At 39.3% G+C, this 14868-nt stretch overlaps 1 long non-coding RNA gene across 1 annotated transcript; it reads right to left on the bottom strand.

Moving 5' to 3' along the window:
• Positions 1–344: 344 nt before the first annotated feature.
• Positions 345–3394, bottom strand: LOC311514503. Its single transcript, XR_014709893.1, has 3 exons — positions 3250–3394; positions 2207–2366; positions 345–1836 (listed from the first exon to the last, which is right to left on the bottom strand). It is a non-coding gene; the product is annotated as an uncharacterized lncRNA (long non-coding RNA).
• Positions 3395–14868: the final 11474 nt, after the last annotated feature.

Genomic DNA, 14868 nt, shown 5'->3' on the forward strand with positions numbered 1-14868 from the left:
GGAAAGAGAATTTGGCCCCCAAAGTTATTTGTTTACCAGTTACATTGATTGTTTTAGAGTTAAATCTTGCCTTACTCTGGTTTGTGGTTTGGGCAATAATTAGAAAATATGCTGTATAGTTTATGATTACTTATTTATTTGCTGAGTATACACAGTGTGCTTGTATTCAGTGCATTTTCAAGACAAAGAAGGAGACATGGACACTTCTCCAATCTAAACACACTGATAACACAAAACATACTGGCAGACTTTGTAGTAAATTAGTTTTAATTCATTTACTATTTTCAGTAAACTTTAAGCCACCTGGCCTCACTTAAACCTATTTAAACAAGAGCTAACCAAAGACCAAAATAGCAACAAGAAGATTTCAAGCAATTAGGACCTCCATTGCAAAGCTGAGATGAGACAAAAATCGCTAGTATAACAGATCTTGTAAAAAGCAGTAGGCTCTGATCAAGCAACACACTTAACTTTAAGCATGTGAGCAGGCCCATTAAAGTTAAGTGCATGTTCGAGTACCGTGCTGGATCAGGGCCTAAATCACTACCGAGTTTCCTTCATATAATCAAAAATTGATATTGTATCCATGATCTCTGTGTTTTAGAAAAAAACAATAACTCTGTATTGAGAAGAGTGATTCTGTTGTGCAGGGGTGGCCAAAAATGAGCCTGAGAAGGAGCCAGAATTTACCAATGTACATTGCCAAAGAACCACAGTAATGTGTCAGCAGCCTCCCAGCAGCTCCCCCCTGCTCCCAGGGCCTCCCACCCACTGGCAGCTCCACCGATCATCACCTCCCTTTCCCTACCGATCAGCTGTTTCGTGGCGTGGGGGAGGGCGAGAGGTGAGGGCATGGCAGGCTCAGGAGAGGGGGCGGGAAGGGGTGAAGTGGGGACAGGGCCTGTGGCAGAGCCAGGTGTTGAGCAGTGAGCACCCCCTGGCCCATTGGACCGTTGGTGCCTGGAGCTTCAGCGCTAGGGTCGGTGCCTATACAAGGAGCTGCATATTAACTTCTGAAGAGCTGCATACAGCTCCGGAGCCACAGGTTGGCCACCCCTGTGCTAGTGATTATCAGGAATCCATTTGTTTGTTCTCTTCCTCTAGTCAGTAACCATTCTGAACCTATGAATTTCAGGTAAATCCAACAGACCTGTGTAGTAGAAGAGTGTATAAGCTACAAGCCACTTGGTTTGCCAGGTTCTGTCATGTCTTACAAGATGTATGGACATAGCAGTTTAGAAGTTTACTTTACTTGAGCTATACAGTAGAAAAGCTTCATTTGCTCCGTCCATTTATGCCATTCAACTCCACATATTGTTATCACCCATTACTACTTTGTTAATTGAACACTGTTATCACCCATTACTACTTAATCAGTTTCAGTTTTTGCTCGACCTTCAGGAATTAGTGGAACAGGCAGAAATCTCTTTTTGCTTATGCTGGTCTGACTAAACTGAAACAAATGGATTTATACCAGGGTGAAACCAGTGTGTAAGGAGATTCAGGCATAATATCAAAGGCACTATGAGCAAAAAAGCAGCCGCTGCATCATCTGCTTGTTGGAAATAGAGGGAATAAACCAATAATATAGTCGCCTTGTGATTATCATCGCCTTTTTTAATCTCTTCTTTCTTCGTGCTGCTGCTTCTGCAGATGCTGCAATATATCACTCTCCACCCATGAACCCAGGCACAGCTGTGGGCTGGGCTCTGATTAGTGACTTCCCATCTTTACTGATCTCCAGGAAGGACTAATGGCTTTGATCTGTCATGCAGTGGACCAAACTTGTCGAAGCAGGCCGAGCTTGACTGGTCTTTGACTGAAAGCTGTAAGAGGCTGTAAACGATCAAGGATAGATTATATTACAACTAGAGATGGGTCCAAGCTGCAAAACCCACCTCCAGACTTTCACAATGCTCAGAAAGAAAAGGAGTACTTGTGGCACCTTAGAGACTAACCAATTTATTTGAGCATGAGCTTTCATGCTCAAATAAATTGGTTAGTCTCTAAGGTGCCACAAGTACTCCTTTTCTTTTTGTGAATACAGACTAACACGGCTGTTACTCTGAAACCTGTCACAATGCTCAGAGGTATTCAGATCTGGGATTTGGATTCCAGGCCATCTTTAGTTACAACATCTCTGCATGTCTGATTTGGAAATACATGCAGAAGGCAGGAAGACAGTACTGGCATCACACTTACATACCTTGCAAAACTGCCGTAGGGCCCCATTCTGCCTGGCCCTTAGTCAGCTATGCACTGGGAGGGAGTGTGTGAGGATTCTGTCTCACTCTTGCATGATCCATATAAGAACTGGGCAGAATTCCAGTCCCCATGCTCAGGAGAAGTGCAGGGATCCCTGCTCCCTGTGGGGAGAACAGAACTGCAGAGGAAGCAAATAAGAACTGGGGACATGTCTCTGATCCTCCTTCATTCCTTCCCAGAGTGGTGGCTGGCAGTGCATGAGGCAGTCCATTGCAGCACATAGAAGGAGGTAGCAGAGAATGCTCCATAGGGCTAGGTGGGAAACAGCTTTTCCGTCCCACAAGAATTTTTAAGAGTTCAAATTTTTTCCCAAAACAGGACAAAAAGTCAACCTCGAATTTTTTTGTGAGCTAAAGATCCCCTTCAGACCAGCTCAATCAAAATGTTCCAATAATTCAAAAACATTTCATGTCAATTTTTGACCATTTTATTTATTTGACATTTTTAATATACATTAATGTAAATTTCCAAGCAAAAAGATGTTTAGACCTCAAATATGGAAATTAAAAAAAAATCAAAACTTTTTCAAAATGCAAAATTCATCAGAATTGTCCTTTTCCTGTGAACAGTTTCAGTTTTGACAAATTTAGCAAAGAACGTTTCATAAAAAAATTCCTGATCTGCTCTATCGCTCAGCCTCGGTCCACTGAATCTCCCCAATGTGGAAGGTCCTGGTGTTCCCCCAGAGCTGTGTGTTTCTCAACACTACCCCTTAAGATGGCTTAATGGCACAGTCAAGCTCATCAAAAATAATTCTACCTGGGCCCCCCGAGCATGGGAAAAGGCTCTATGCATTCCACAAGGCAGTGATGGCCAGCGAGGGTGCCTCCTCTCTGATTCTGAACACAGATTTTTAAGTTTGTAGTCAATTGTGTTTGTGACTTCCCGTAGCAGCGTGGCAAGCCCCTGTGACTAAATAAATTTGAATCTCTATCTCCTGTTTTGGTTTTTGATGACCAAAAGTATGACATTGAATTCACCTACCTGAAGGCTCACCAGCACACTCCGTCTGGAGCACACACTCCCACCTCACTGCATTCTGTGGCTGGCTGAAGCTAGACACTTCCTGATTTTCAGAAAGAGCGGAGCAGCTCTTCCCTGGAAATCTAGCCCCTGTAAAGTGTCTCCAAGGGAGTGCCCAAAAACTGAGGCACTTTTGAAAATCTTGATCCTGGATTCTATTTCTGGCCCTGAGTTGTGTGTGACCTGGGTTTTATAGCTATGTGACCTTGAAACTTAGCCCTTCCTTCTTTCAGTTCCCCCAGCTGTAAAAACTAGCATTGGGTGAATAACTGATTTTTTGATTCGCTGGCAAATCCAAAAAATTGAAGAAAAAGTTTGGTTTGGGTCAACAAAATGTTTCATTTGAGCTGAAACGGTATATTTTGATTAAGCATTTTTCAATGTTTGGTGTTTTAATAAAATTAAAGGAAATTTTGAAATAAAGTTGTTTTGAACAAAAAAAATCTAAATGCTTTTCAAAACTGTTAAAACAAAATATATCTTGTTTGGATTTTTAGGGTTTTATTTAAACTGAAACAATCAGGCAAAATTGACCAAATTAGCAACATGTTTTGGTGTAACTGAATCTGCATTTCTGACAGAAAATTTTTATGCAAAAATTTTTGCACAACTCTAGTAAAAACAGAGGTGTTGAGAGAACAGATGTGTAATAATGCTTTGTGAATTTATAGCTATAAAGATCATTGGGATATTCCCATGGAAACTGCTGTAGAAATAAACTATGTAGCTTCACAATTTCTTTACTTTTTAAAATTGATAGAATCGGTTCTAGTGCACATGAAACTGAGGAAAGCTAAAAGTCATAGCTAGGAATCCTTTTTACAAAGCTGTAGGATGTGACATGGAGGTTATCTATAAAAATGGCTTATTTGGGATATAAGGACTCCTAGAGAACTGCATGGCAAGGAATAGAGAGTCTGATTCTCAGCTGGTGTAAATTAGCATAGCTCTGCTGAAGTCTCTTAGAAAGCTGATGACTGAACCATTCTCTCTTCCTCTCTGGACCCCATTAGAAAGTAACTCTTACTGACTTTGAAGGAGCTGTCTGTTGATTTACAGCAGCTCAACATTGACTTCAGGGTCTCCTGTTTGTTTGTTTGTCATTTAAAGGAGCCTTTCCACCAAGCTGCTGCATAGGGACAGTGGAAGATTTACTCTCTTCCGTTTCTAGGACCCTGGTGATATTCCCCTTTATTCTGTAGTTCCTCCTTTGCATTCATAATCCCCTCCCCCGATTTACATGTATATATGAGAGAATAGGATACAGATGGTGCATGGAGAAGGAGCCAGAGCCTCAGGGTGAAATCCTGGTCCTATTGAAGTTAATGGCAAAACTCCCATTGACTTCAGTAGAGCCAGGATGTCATCCTCACAAGCTCTAAAGGAGCTACATCGATTTATACTAGCAGATCTAGCCCAAAGTATTTAACAATATCTTCCATTATTCTTCTTACCTAGACTGCTGAGGCAATTTCTCAATTTCATACTTTTCCCTGAAAAAAACAAAACTTTTTTCCTCTTATTTCTCTACTGAAGGGCTTAAAGGAGGATTGCAGCTTGGCTGAAGCTGGAAGAGACTCACGGTGAATGAAAAACCTTAGTTTAGTCTTGACTTCTCCAGTTCTTGTAGGTAGAAGTTCTGTCTGAGGGGCAATAGGAATTACCCTTTCTCCAACAGGATCCACAGAGTGAGACAGACTGAGTCAGTCATCAGCTTCCTGACAAATGGCAGCAATTAGATCTTCACCAGTACAGCTGTAGCTAATTTAAGGCATCACAGGTGCAGCAATAATCAGTCAGCAGGAGCTGAGGCAGTACAGTGTGCGTAATCTGCTCTGTAAAAGCAGAAGCCAAGGGAGGGAAAGATCACTTCAGTGGGAGCTTAGGCAGTAGAAGTATGGCTCTGCTAGAAACCTGAAAGCTGTAGTTGGAGAGGATGCATAGGCTCAGACATTTGGGAAGCTCCAATTCAGGGTTACTTGAATTCCTCTTTATTAATGATTGTGCTTTATTATTTTATTCAGCTGTCTCTAAGACATCACTGTACAAGTTTAGGTCAGTCATTTGGCTGTGACCCAGCCATATTTTCAGACCCCACCCCCCCAAGTAATCAAGTATTGTGTAAGTATTTCATGAAAACTATGGACTATACAGTCATATCCACTAGAACTTATAATTCCTGCTTGTCATTAATTGCCAATACTTCAGTATTCTTTATAATAATTAATTACAGGGATTTCCAAGGTTAATTAGAAAAAGGCAAAACGGCCGAGACTTTAATGCTAACCAGTATGATATAGTACTTTACATCCTCAAATGGCTATATCAGCATTCACTAGTAGTCAATTAGAGTTCTTCAAATGCTATAGAGTAGCTAACACCTCAGAATTTGAGCATCTATAATTACAGTTGTGCCTATAATTTTTGTAGGAAAAAAAGTCAGTTTAGATATATGTTAGGAAAATAAGCAAAATGGTGTACGGACAGTTTTAACTCTTTAAATTGTTTGAGAAGATGGCACTTCTCAACTAACAAATTGTTTCTAAAATCAAGAAGAGTTCTCAAGAATTGCCCTATGTTTACTGGGCTTGATTCTGGTCTCACACTGGTGTAAATAGACAGTAACTCCACTGAAGTACATGGAGTGTCACTAGTGTAACACAAATTTATCTGAGCATAAGCTTTCGTGAGCTACAGCTCACTTCATCGGATGCATCCGATGAAATGAGCTGTAGCTCACGAAAGCTTATGCTCAAATAAATTTCTTAGTCTCTAAGGTGCCACAAGTCTTTTTTTTTTTTTTTTTGCGGATACAGACTAACACGGCTGCTACTCTGAAACCTGTCCACTAACATTGTAATTCAGTGTTTCCTAACTCTCCCTCTTAAAAATGTATGCCTTATTTCCAGTCTGAATTTATCTAGCTTCAACTTCCAGCCATTGGATTCCTTGTTTTTCTCTGCTAGAGTGAAGAGCCCATTACTAAATATTTATTCCCCATGTAGGTACTTACAGATTATAATCAAGTCACCCTTTAACCTTCTTTTTGTTAAATTAAATAGATTGAGTCTATAACTATATGGTATGTCTTCTAATCCTTTAATCGTTCTTGTAACTCTTCCCTGAATTCTCTCCAATTTGTCAACATCCTTGAATTGTGGACACCAGGAAATGTCACAGTATTCCAGCAGCAGTTGCACCAGTCCCAAATACAGAGGTAAAATAACCTGTCTACTCCTAACTGAGATTCCACTGTTTATGCATCCAGAGATCATATTATCTCTTTTGGCCACAGTGTTGCATTAGGAGCTCATGTTCAACAGATTATCTCCCATGACCCCCACACCCTCCCCAAAAACTTTTTCAGAGTCACTGCTTCCCAGGATAGAGTTCCCTCATCCTGTAAATATGGCCTGCATTCTTTGTTCCTAGATATATACAGTTACATTTAGCCATATTAAAATGCCTGTCGTTTACTTGTGCCCAGTTTACCAAGCAACCCAGATCACTCTGTATCAGTTACCTGTCCCCTTCATTATTTATCACTCCCCCAATTTTTGTGTCATCTGCAAACGTTATCAATGATGATTTTATGTTTTCTTCCAGGTTATTGATAAAAACATTAAATAACATAGGGCCAAGAACGGATCCCACTGGAAACACCCATTTCATGATGATTCCCCAATTACAGTTACATTTTGAGACCTATCAGTTAGCCAGCTTTTAACCCATTTAATATGTGCCATGTTAATTTTATATTCAAGTTTTTTAAATCAAAATGTTGTGTGGCACCAAGTCAAACACCTTACAGAAGTCAGTATATTATATGTTTCAGAGTAACAGCTGTGTTAGTCTGTATTCGCAAAAAGAAAAGGAGTACTTGTGGCACCTTAGAGACTAACCAATTTATTTGAGCATAAGCTTTCGTGAGCTGCAGCTCACTTCATCGGAGCTGTAGCTCACGAAAGCTTATGCTCAAATAAATAGGTTAGTATATTATATCAATACTATTACTATTAATAAATAAACTTGTAATCTCGTCAAAAAAAGATATCAAGTTAGTTTGACAGGATCAGTTTTCCATAAACCCATGCTGATTGACGTTAAAATTATATTACCCTACTTTAATTCTTTATTAATCAAGTCCTATATCAGCTGCTCTATTATTTTGCGTGAGATTGATGTCAGACTGACAGGGCTATAATTACCTCGGTCATCCTCTTTAGCCTTTTTAAATATCAGTATATTAGCTTTCTTCTCATCTTCTAGAACTTCCCAGTGTTCCAATACTTATTTAAAACCAACATTAACAGTCCAGAAAGCTCCTCAGCCAGCTCTTTCGAAACTGTTAGATATAAGCTATTCAGACCTGCTAATTTAAAAATGTTAGTAGCTGCTGTTTAACATTCTCCGGGGAAACTAGAGGAATGGCAAGAGTGTTATCATAATATATGATTATATAATCACTTTTCCCCCAGAAATATTTATTGAGTACTTCTGCCTTTTCTGCTTTATAATTGATAAAGCTACCATTTCCATTTATCAATGGACCAATACCATTGCTAGGATTTTTTTGTTGGTGGTGTTCCCAATGTCCTTAAAAAAATCTCCTTCTCATTATCCTAAACTCTTCTAGCCATAGAGTACTCCTTGTGTCCCTTTGCTTCTCTTATCAATTTTCTACAATGCTTAGCTTCTGGTCTATATTCATTACTATCAACTTCCCCTTTTTTGTATTTGTTAGATCTATCTATCTATCTATCTATCTATCTATCTATCTATCTATCTATTATAGTTAGCTTTTTTTCCCCTCTAAATGAGATCTGTTTTTTTTAACCAATACAGCCTTCTTCTTTGATTGTAAGTTTGCTCAAAAAGCCACATCTAAGTTAGTGTTCTTAAACAATTCCCAATTGTCATTCATATTTTTTCTGATTAAAGTCTTTCTCCCAGATGATTTGGCTCATAATTGTTTTCAGCTTTGTGAAATAGGCCCTTTTATAGCCCCAAGTGTGTGTGTGTGTGTGTGTGTGTGTGTATATATATATATATATATATATATATATAAAATAATTGATCTGGGCTTTATTTTGTTTACACATTATAAATGTGATCAAGTTATAATCAGCTGTACCTAATCTACCATTAATTTTTAGTTTTGTAATCCGTTCATCTTTATCTGTCAAGATGAGGTCTAATATGGAATTCCCTCATGTTGGATGCAACACTTTTTGAGTTAGGAAATTGTCATTTATCATATTTAGAAATTCCAATGATATTTTAGTATTGGCAGCATGAAATCTTCAGCATATGTCATTTAAACTGAAGACCCCCATGATCACATAACTTTATTTCATACACATTATAGATAGGTACGTAAAGAGCCAGTCATTCTGTTTCCTAGTGTGATTTGGTGGTCTGTAGCAGACACCAACTAATACCCCATTTTGTGTTTTATCTGTTAGGATATCGATCCATAAGCATTCAAGATCATTTTCTTCTAAGTTACTGGTGACTTGAAAACAGGTAATGCATTTTTGAAAGAGACTGCCACTTCCTCTCCCATTTTGCCCACTTGATCCTTCCTAAATAGGTTATAACCATTGATTTTAACATTCCTATTTTGTGAATCATCCCACCAGATTTCAATAATACCAACTAGAGCAAATTTATGTTCGGAAATGAGCAATTCCAATTCCTCTTGTTTATTACTCAGGCTCTTAGCATTGGTGTAAAGGCAATTAAAGAACTTTTTTTCTTCTTGTCCTTCGGTTCCTTGATTGATTTTGCTCTCAACATCTCAATTTTGTGCTAAATGAGTGCTCCTATCTTCTCTCTGTTTACACTCCCCTTTTGTTACTAGTTTAACACTCTCCTGAGTACTCACTAGCTAGTCTGTCCCCAAGGAGATTAGTTCCCATTCTGTTCAGATGGAGTCCATCCAAACTATAGAGCCCCCTCTTGTCAAAGAAGGTGAACCAGTGTTCCACAAAAGCCAAATGCTCCACCCTACACCACTTACCTATCCAGTGGTTCACTTCTGCCTTCTGTCTTCATTCATTCATGGGACCGGAAGGATCTCAGAGAAGATCACTTCTTCAGCACACTTCTGAGTTCCCTGAAGTCATGTTATCTGTGAAATATCCTGATAGTGTCATTAGTGCCAGTTTGAACCATCACCAATGGATCCTTGTCTGGCGACTTAAGAAACATATCTAATCTTAGAACCAAGAATGAGATGTCGCTCTAGGAAGGCAGCACACCATCCTGTTGTCATCCTGTCCTTTGCAGTATGTTTTTGATTCTTCTGAGTGCTGACTCCCCAAGAAGGATCATGTGTCTTCCTTGGACAGGTGGAGAATTCTTTGTGGGAAACTTGATTTTCTTACAGGTTGGGAATGAGCTGCCATCCAGAGGTGTGTCTGATTTGTTATGATGATTTTACTATGTGATATAACTATTACACAAATTATTAGAGCTGGTTGGAAAACATTCCCCTCAGTCCCCATAGAAAATGTTTGGGGGGGGGGCGAAATGTAAAAATATTTAATGGACAATTTTGAATTTTTGTCAAAAAAGGAAAAGTTTTCAGCCAAAAACTGCCCAAAAAAATTCAGCTGCAAACTAAAACATTCTAATTTTGGCTGAAATTTTGTTTTTCTGATGAAAAACCAGAATCCATTGAGCAATAATAGAGCAATAAAGTGAAAGCCAGGATGAGTTCAATGTTTATAATCACTGTATTCTGAAGTTTTTGGAGCTTAAAACATGTCATTTATGTAAAATGTGTTTAAAGAGAGATGCTTTGATCTTTAAAGTGGCTTGTTTAAAATAAAGAAAACATTGTTTTGGATTTTCATCCTATAATTTCTATATTCTGAAATATTTATTTAAAATTGCAGAACTGGGAGCTATATTTACTTGTGTTTAAAATTCAAATATAAATATTTTCTCATGCATTTACATTACTTTTAGTATAGTCAGTAGCTTTTAAAGAAAAAGAATCCCTGAGGAAACACAAAATGTCTATTATTCCATGAAAATGACTGATTCCCAAAAGTGATCACTTTCTTAGTTTCCTCTTGTGCCAATGTTATTTTCCGTCAATGGTTTCTGGGTATGGTTTTGGATTAAGTGACAGGGCTGCCTGCCATATTAGGGGACTAGATTCAAGGACCCTCTTTTTCCCTTCCAGTCCTACATCTTATGTTCCCATTAAATATCACAAGTCATGGTAAAATCATGAGAGCTGGCAACACTGCTTAATGAAAAGAAAAACCTCAAGATAACAAGTTTATAAAAGAAATAATCCTGGTGAGAAGGTGGAGCCCATTTTGTGGAGCTGCCAAAAATGTATTTATGATCAGTCAGATTGTATTAGCTCAGCTTCCCCCAGGTTGTCAGGAAGGTAAGCAGAAGCCATTATTTTGATTCTTAGTTATACAAGTTCTGACTGTATTACCTACTGTGTGGCAATTGATCTGTGCCCAGGTAACCCACTTTTATAGAGGAGATTCAGGGAGTCCTAGAGCTGGTGCTTAGCACATGACACATCCCTGCACCCATAACATTTTGTATGGCAAAGCGTGATCCAGGCAAGAAGTTAATCTCCAAAAAGGGAATAACCTGGCATGCCAAAGCCTTTGGATCTTTTCCCAGTCCACAAAATGAAGCAAATGGAATTCATTCATATAATATGGATTTAATGTACATCTAGAATAAGATATTGATAGATTAACCTATTTTTAAAATAACTTTCCATTATAAAGTGCTTTAAGCTGCCACTCCTTTGCCTGGAGTTTCAATACGTACAATTAAAATTAATTGCGCTATACTCCCTGTTATAGCATGCACAATGTCCTGTCTCCAGAGATAATTTCATCATGAAATTATTTAAAAACAGCAGCTTGATATGAACAAATAAATATAATAATGTCTAAAACTGAACATCTAGGTATTTTTTGTAAAAAGATATAAATAATGGCATCTCCAATATGTAATCATGGTCCATGTCTAAATTGCAGACATCTTTAAGTGGAAAGGGCTTGCCAACCATATGTACATGCAAAAGTGACCTTTCCATGAATATGGGTTATGTTCTACAAAACAATAAATGTAACTGTGGAAATCAGAGTAACATTTTTATAAATATCCAGAGGAGGTGATGGAATGACCAGGCATGATCTGCTTTTGCTCATGAATGCCTTTCCTGCTGAAGGGACAATATCATCTGGAGAAGAATCTTTTACCAGCACAGAACTGATAAGTCAAAAGTTACTACCTAAACATGCATACTTTGCTGTCTCTTGATTTGGGCAAACTATTGGCTCTGGGAAATTTATTCAGTTAATTTAGCCCTTTTCTTGTATTATTATTTTATTATATCCATTTCAGTAATGCCTAAAGACCAACCAAAAACAGAGCCCCATTGTGCAAGGTGCTGTACAAACACAGACTAGTAGACTGTCAGTGCCACAAGGAGCTTACAATCTAAGTAGACAAGACAGATACCAACTGGGAGAAGGGGTAGAACACACCAGCAGAGTGACCAATGTGATGGCACCAAACATCATTAGTCCCATCTTTTTTTTATTTTTGGGGGGGGCGTGTTATAGTCTAGAGGGGATCAGCTAAATGGAAAGAAAAGGGAAAGGAGTGAGAAGTATTGGGCAGGGGAGAAGTGGGTAGGAGGGTGTCATAAATATAAAGGGAAGGGTAAACACCTTTAAAATCCCTCCTGGCCAGAGGCAAAACCCTTTCACCTGTAAAGGGTTAAGAAGCTAGGATAACCTCGCTGGCACCTGACCACAATGACCAATGAGGAGACAAGATACTTTCAAAGCTGGAGTGGGGGAGAAACAAAGGGTCTGGGTCTGTCTCTGTGATGCTTTTGCCAGGGACAGAACAGGAATGGAGTTTTAGAACTTAGTAAGTAATCTAGCTAGAAATGTGTTAGATTCTGTTTGTTTAAATGGCTGAGAAAATAAGCTGTGCTGGAGGGAATGGATATTCCTGTCTGTGTGTCTTTTTGTAACTTAAGGTTTTGCCTAGAGGGATTCTCTATGTTTTGAATCTAATTACCCTGTAAGGTATTTACCATCCTGATTTTACCAAGGTGATTCTTTTTACTTCTTTAAAATTCTTCTTTTAAGAAACTGAATGCTTTTTCATTGTTCTTAAGATCCAAGGGTTTGGGTCTGTGGTGACCTACGCAAATTGGTGAGGATTTTCATCAAACCTTCCCCAGGAAGGGGGGTGCAAGGTTTTGGTGAGGATTTTTTGGGGAAAGACGTTTCCAAACAGGCTCTTTCCTAATAAAATAAAGCCAGTTAGACGTTTGGTGGTGGCAGCGAAAGTCCAAGGGCAAAAGGTAAAATAGTTTGTACCTTTGGGAAATTTTAACCTAAGCTGGTAAAAGTAAGCTTAGGAGGTTTTCATGCAGGTCCCCGCATCTGTACCCTAGAGTTCAGAGTGGGGAAGGAACCTTGACAGAGGGGCAGGTGTGGAGAGAAGCTGAGGTGAAGAGACCGTGGGGAAAAGATTGGTGCAAACAGCTGACCAGCACAGGGCAGAGAAAGTCTAGTCAAAACTGTAGAAAGTTCTCTGAATGAGCAGAGGACCAAAGGTTTCTGCTTTGGCTGCTTCTGCTCCTATTGGCTAGAGTCTCTGGTTGGCTGCTCTCTGCAGTTTTCTCCAAAGGCCGAATGATAGCAGGGAGGAGAGAAGTGGGGAGTCACCACCTGGGTCTAGTGCCCCCAGAATGTATGTATGTATTTGGGTGGGTGGAGAGGGTGGTCTCCCCTGCACAGTTCTGGGTCCAGGAGTGTGCTGGAGGGTTATGAATGATACATGAACAGATTTTATTCTGTTATTATTCTGTTACTTGAAATTGTTCAGTAAATAGTTTTGAATGCATTTCAACCTATGGATTATACACACTCTATTTGCTGCAACTATTGCTCCAATATTCCATCTTCCTTATTCATGCTGTAAAACAGATCACCTGTGTCATATGGTTTCCATCTTCCTCCCTCCAGCCCATTGTCTCCCAAGCAAACAATAAGTTTCCAAGATGGCCTGACCCACACACTGCTAGTGCAAATTGTCATGTGAAAACATATTTGTTTGAGGTATTTCCTATTTTTCCATCAACATTCCTGAGAACAAAAGTTTGCTGGCACAAATGTTTGTGGAAAATTAATAAAAAGTACGGTCAGTGCATATTCTCAGGTTTAGTTCATGGGGACCAGCCCTTGTATAACCTGCACAGCTTGCTGGGAGTGGGGACAATGGTGACTGTAAGTAATCTTTGTGGTTCCCTCATCTGGAGGCCTCCAGGAACATGTCCATTTCCAAGGACCAAACCAAAGCAGCCTGTAAGATAGCTGTAGGTGTAGGCATCTGTGGAATAGGGAAAAGGTGCAATAAGGGTACAGACAAAAAGAGGTTAGAAAATATTAAAAGGAAGAGTGAAAAAATAAGAAAATCATAAAATGATGCAGAGAGGAAAGTGAGACAAAAAAGAGATAGAAGATAAATGATGGGAAAGAAAAAAAGAAACTGTGCCTTCATGGTTAGAAATTTGTATCCTCTCCTTCTCTGCTGTCCCACCCAACCCAAATCCTGTGTTGCACCTTATCACTCCAAACAACACCTGACATTGCATTTGTTTACTGAGTCTATTGCTCTGAATCCATCCCTTTGCTCAGGTGAGCCACAAAGTTCAGATTAGATTCAAGCTTTCCCAAAGTTTGGGCTTATTTAGATCTAGGGAAATTAATCTAGAAGAAACATTGCTTTAACAAGGCAATGGACTGTCAGAACAACACTCTGGACAAGATATAAAACATCACTCAGGGATCAGCTCTCAGTTAAACTGAGCTTGCTCTTTGTGTAGCTAAGGAGAAGGGAGTGGGAAGGTGACACTAACCTTTCTTCTCCCCTTATCCAGGACCAGCCAGGGGTTGAAACAGCCCCTGTCACAACATAGAGCAGCATAACCTGGCCTGCCCCAATACACCATGCACATGTACCAAGAGAAAGGGAGCAGGTGGCATATAACCAGCTATGCCGGCTCAACACCAGCTGAACATTCTCTGCATCCAGACTCCCAGCAGCACAAAGCATGAGAACCAGGGATGGAGGATTTAACCCTCAATGTCAAAATGCTGAGGGTATGATGCCAGCAGTATACTGGTGAGGTGACTGCATAGTGACTAAAACTAGAGCATGACAAAGAAATGGAGACTTTCATGCTCTGCCAGAAGGATATTGGACATCACTTCTCAGAAATGAATCGGATGGGAAAAGTAACATGGTGAAAATATTTTAGCTCACCATTTGGACAGGGGACAGATTGAAAGTCTGGAGACTTGTGGCTTATTATTTTTGGAAGCAAATGTTTAAGGTATCTCAGCATTTTACCACTTTATTGTTGTGGTTTAGTGTTGTGGGGGTTAAATTTTTAAAAGCATCCAGAGCATTTTGGATGGGCAGTTTTTGTCATGATTAAAAATTGAAATAAATGGGTGGAATAGTCTGTGTAGTAATAAAGAATATTACAAGGGAGAAATGATGATG

This window comes from Lepidochelys olivacea (genome assembly GCF_965140295.1).
Source record: "Lepidochelys olivacea isolate rLepOli2 genome assembly, chromosome: 1".
NCBI classification, from domain to species: Eukaryota; Metazoa; Chordata; order Testudines; family Cheloniidae; genus Lepidochelys; species Lepidochelys olivacea.